General features: G+C 41.8%; 1 protein-coding gene across 1 annotated transcript in view; it reads right to left on the reverse strand.

Moving 5' to 3' along the window:
• Window positions 1-5,722, reverse strand: part of LOC107739212 (uncharacterized) — a 35,636-nt gene that overhangs the window by 28,133 nt on the left and 1,781 nt on the right. The window lies entirely within an intron of this gene.

Here is a 5,722-nt window from a genome sequence, read left to right on the forward strand (position 1 = left end):
GTAATTAATTATAACTAGTTATGATTAATTATTCATATTTCCCCATGAGCTGATTCGCGACATTGTTAATATACACTGACATTAACGTCTCGCTGGACGAGTAGCTGATAAAGTGTAAAATATCAGTTTTAATCAGGTTGACTTTGAAGTTTCAGATTCGAGTCCTCTCAAAACCTGAGCTAGAAATAAAATTAATGATTAATTCCCTTATAAGAAATAATGAGTTAAATTCCTTACAACTAACACAGAGCATCATTACTGACATGAACAAGTATTTACGTACAGCAGGTGCATTCAGGGGTGTCACGAGGACATTTGTTTTACAATAATCAAACTGTGATGATAGAGGAGAGGGAAGAAACTCACGTTATGTGTAGTTTTTTTTGTGTGTGTGTGTGTGTGTGTGTGTGTGAGAGAGAGAGAGAGAGAGAGAGAGAGACTAGTGTTTCTTTGTGTTCATCTCATCCACTACCTCAAACATTGTTTTTTTAGATGTAAAATGTATATAAAAAAAGGGATTCAGTCCTGAATGGTTTTAAATCAAATGCTCCATGGGTGTGTCTTCAAATTTACAAATCCCTGTGATTATTTCTGTCAAATTATGTTCTGTTTTTTTGCTTTCGCAAACAGTGTTTATGAAACATTGACATAAATTCTTATGTCTTATGTAAACACTGGGTCAAATCAGGTAATATGACCTGATTAAAAATATATATGTCAATGTAGGACACAGACTGACACACCTCACCATGACAACAGCTGACATGAATGTTACCAAACCAATGATAATCAAAAGTAAACAGCCTTGTATTCGAGCTGCTTCTTGGTATTCCAGCTCTGCTCACACTGGACGTTCAACTGCATGTGGTGCAGCTCATCCATGAAATATATTCATTAAAAATACGTAATCTGAAACTGCACATCATTCCACGAAGATGAAAAACTGAGGATGACTTTCTCTCTAAATTAAAACACTGTTGTAGAGAAGAGATTTGGTTGTGGAAGCTGATCTCTGCCGATCAAACTTCCCACCCAGCACCAGACGTCATTTGGATGTCGTTTTTTTGGGCTAAATCAAGTCGGCCCGTCATGGCCGTCTTTTAGTCCAAAAATCGACGTCGAAAACTGGGCTTTGTTTGGTCCGTCTAATTTAGTCCAAATTTAGCATAAGCACGTTTATTTCTGATCACACAGCCCTAATAAATGTAGCAAGTGAAGAAATAGATTATAGACATCTGACATATATCTGGAGCACTGTTATTATATTATATTATATTATATTGGAACTGATCTGGAGCGGAGGAAGTCACCATGGAAATGGACGGCAGCTCAACTGTCAAGCAGCTGAACTCCGTCTCTTACTGTTGTTTTCACTAATTTCAGGTAAGTTTAGTCTCTAAAATTACACAAATAGTACATACAAGTGTTCCTGACACTTTCTTTCATGTAAATGGCATGCTTCCGTTGAATATTTACTTTAAAGAAATGGTTTAGTGTCTTTGGAAAAAGTCTGTTAGCATCTCAGCCGTATGGCTAACTACACTGAACAAAATTATCAACGCAACACAACCGAAAACCAGTCAGTATCTGGTGTGACCACCATTTGCCTCACGCAGTGCAACACATCTCCTTCGCATAGAGTTTATCAGGTTGTTGATTGTGGTCTGTGGAATGTTGGTCCACTCCTCTTCAATGGCTGTGCGAAGTTGCTGGATATTGGCAGGAACTGGAACACACTGTCTTATACGACGATCCAGAGCATCCCAAACATGCTCAATCGGTGACATGTCCGGTGAGTATGCTGGCCATGCAAGAACTGGGATGTTTTCAGCTTCCAGGAATTGTGTACAGATCCTTGCAACATGCAACATTATCATGCTGCAACATGAGGTGATGGTCATGGATGAATGGCACAACAATGGGCCTCAGGATCTCATCACGGTATCTCTGTGCATTCAAAATGCCATCAATAAAATGCACCTGTGTTCATTGTCCATAACATACGCCTGCCCATACCATAACCCCACCGCCACCATGGGCCACTCGATCCACAACGTTGACATCAGCAAACCGCTCACCCACACGACGCCATACACGCTGTCTGCCATCTGCCCTGTACAGTGAAAACCGGGATTCATCCGTGAAGAGAACACCTCTCCAAAGTGCCAGACGCCATCGAATGTGAGCATTTGCCCACTCAAGTCAGTTACGACGACGAACTGCAGTCAGGTCGAGACCCCGATGAGGACGACGAGCATGCAGATGAGCTTCCCTGAGACGGTTTCTGACAGTTTGTGCAGAAATTCTTTGGTTATGCAAACCGATTGTTGCAGCAGCTGTCCGGGTGGCTGGTCTCAGACGATCTTGGAGGTGAAGATGCTGGATGTGGAGGTCCTGGGCTGGTGTGGTTACACGTGGTCTGCGGTTGTGAGGCCGGTTGGATGTACGGCCAAATTCTCTGAAACGCCTTTGGAGACGGCTTATGGTAGAGAAATGAACATTCAATTCACGGGCAACAGCTCTGGTGGACATTCCTGCAGTCAGCATGCCAATTGCACGCTCCCTCAAAACTTGCGACATCTGTGGCATTGTGCTGTGTGATAAAACTGCACATTTTAGAGTGGCCTTTTATTGTGGCCAGCCTAAGGCACACCTGTGCAATAATCATGCTGTCTAATCAGCATCTTGATATGCCACACCTGTGAGGTGGATGGATTATCTCGGCAAAGGAGAAGTGCTCACTAACACAGATTTAAACAGATTTGTGAACAATATTTGAGAGAAATAGGCCTTTTGTGTACATAGAAAAAGTCTTAGATCTTTGAGTTCAGCTCATGAAAAATGGGGGCAAAAACAAAAGTGTTGCGTTTATAATTTTGTACAGTGTAGTTAAATAACTGATTAATTATAGTCTAAATAAAGAAATGTCTTTATGTGTGTGTGTGTGTGTGTGTGTGTGTGTGTGCGCGCGTGCTTGTGTGTGTGTGCGTGTGTGTATGTGTGCATGTGGGTGTTCTGTGTGAGTGTGTGGAGGAGGGTGCTTTCAACCTAGATATAGTTATTGCTGCAGGCTTTGGTAGCTATATATTGAAACGTCCCCTCTAGTTCACATGCCAGACACAAAGAGCATCCAAGGGGGGAATATTCAATTAGACACAACATCCACATCACAAATCCTGGTCTAATTTTAATCTCAGTTTCTGTGCTTTCATTTTCTACACATCAGAAGGCAAGTTTATCTCATGATTTATTGTCACCTGAACCCTGAGGATGAACTCTACAAATCGCAACTGCCTTTGTATGACATTTTTCTATTATTTGCAGTCAGGGTGGCTGAAATATACTGAACAAAATTATAAACGCAACACTTTTGTTTTTGCCCCCATTTTTTATGAGCTGAACTCAAAGATCTAAGACTTTTTCTATGTACACAAAAGGCCTATTTCTCTCAAATATTGTTCACAAATCTGTCTAAATCTGTGTTAGTGAGCACTTCTCCTTTGCCGAGATAATCCATCCACCTCACAGGTGTGGCATATCAAGATGCTGATTAGACAGCATGATTATTGCACAGGTGTGCCTTAGGCTGGCCACAATAAAAGGCCACTCTAAAATGTGCAGTTTTACTGTATTGGGGGGTCCGAAAACCAGTCAGTATCTGGTGTGACCACCATTTGCCTCACGCAGTGCAACACATCTCCTTCGCATAGAGTTGATCAGGTTGTTGATTGTGGCCTGTGGAATGTTGGTCCACTCCTCTTCAATGGCTGTGCGAAGTTGCTGGATATTGGCAGGAACTGGAACACGCTGTCGTATACGCCGATCCAGAGCATCCCAAACATGCTCAATGGGTGACATGTCCGGTGAGTATGCTGGCCATGCAAGAACTGGGATGTTTTCAGCTTCCAGGAATTGTGTACAGATCCTTGCAACATGGGGCCGTGCATTATCATGCTGCAACATGAGGTGATGGTCGTGGATGAATGGCACAACAATGGGCCTCAGGATCTCGTCACGGTATCTCTGTGCATTCAAAATGCCATCAATAAAATGCACCTGTGTTCGTTGTCCATAACATACGCCTGCCCATACCATAACCCCACCGCCACCATGGGCCACTCGATCCACAACGTTGACATCAGCAAACCGCTCACCCACACGACGCCATACACGCTGTCTGCCATCTGCCCTGTACAGTGAAAACCGGGATTCATCCGTGAAGAGAACACCTCTCCAAAGTGCCAGACGCCATCGAATGTGAGCATTTGCCCACTCAAGTCGGTTACGACGACGAACTGCAGTCAGGTCGAGACCCCGATTAGGATGACGAGCATGCAGATGAGCTTCCCTGAGACGGTTTCTGACAGTTTGTGCAGAAATTCTTTGGTTATGCAAACCGATTGTTGCAGTAGCTGTCCGGGTGGCTGGTCTCAGATGATCTTGGAGGTGAAGATGCTGGATGTGGAGGTCCTGGGCTGGTGTGGTTACACGTGGTCTGCGGTTGTGAGGCCGGTTGGATGTACTGCCAAATTCTCTGAAATGCCTTTGGAGACGGCTTATGGTAGAGAAATGAACATTCATTTCACGGGCAACAGCTCTGGTGGACATTCCTGCAGTCAGTATGCCAATTGCACGCTCCCTCAAAACTTGCATGTCTGTGGCATTGTGCTGTGTGATAAAACTGCACATTTTAGAGTGGCCTTTTATTGTGGCCAGCCTAAGGCACACCTGTGCAATAATCATGTTGTCTAATCAGCATCTTGATATGCCTCACCTGTGAGGTGGATGGATTATCTTGGCAAAGGAGAAGTGCTCACTAACACAGATTTAGACAGATTTGTGAACAATATTTGAGAGAAATAGGCCTTTTGTGTACTTAGAAAAAGTCTTAGATCTTTGAGTTCAGCTCATGAAAAATGGGGGCAAAAACAAAAGTGTTGCGTTTATAATTTTGTTCAGTACATAAGAGGTAACTATATACTTGAGCTCTTGTTTAAAGTTTGGGCTTTTAATGTCATCTTATGTGTAGATGGGCGTTTTTTATATACGATGAGGTGCATCTCAATAAATTAGAATGTCGTGGAAAAGTTCATTTATTTCAGTAATTCAACTCAAATTGTGAAACTCGTGTATTAAATAAATTCAATGCACACAGACTGAAGTAGTTTAAGTCTTTGGTTCTTTTAATTGTGATGATTTTGCTTAAACTACTTCAGTCTGTGTGCACTGAATTTATTTAATACACGAGTTTCACAATTTGAGCTGAATTACTAAAATAAATGAACTTTTCCACGACATTCTAATTTATTGAGATGCACCTGTATATAAAGGTTTTGTTGGCAATTTGTCAACGAATGAATGGAAGTAAGCTAATTCATTTAACCTAAAAGTATGCACTGTAAGTTACAGTTAATCGGATACGTCACTTACATAGAGCGTGAAAATGGGCTGAAACTTAAAACAGGTTTTGATCTTTCATGGTAAACACATATTGATACCACTTGTTCTGTGATTTCAGAAGTGTCAGAAAAAACCCTCTACAACACAGGAGAAGTTCCTGATTTTAAAATTTCTGAAAGGAGCTGCTGACAGAGATAATGAAAAAACAGGTGATCTGAGAAAGCTTATTAAATAACTTTATATGCATCTTTCACAACATATTTCGCCTATATCACCATGCATCTGTAATTTTCTTTAGCAAAATTATATATGTGTGTGTGTG

Source organism: Sinocyclocheilus rhinocerous, unplaced genomic scaffold (assembly GCF_001515625.1).
Source record: "Sinocyclocheilus rhinocerous isolate Xijiao unplaced genomic scaffold, SAMN03320098_v1.1 scaffold2842, whole genome shotgun sequence".
NCBI classification, from domain to species: Eukaryota; Metazoa; Chordata; class Actinopteri; order Cypriniformes; family Cyprinidae; genus Sinocyclocheilus; species Sinocyclocheilus rhinocerous.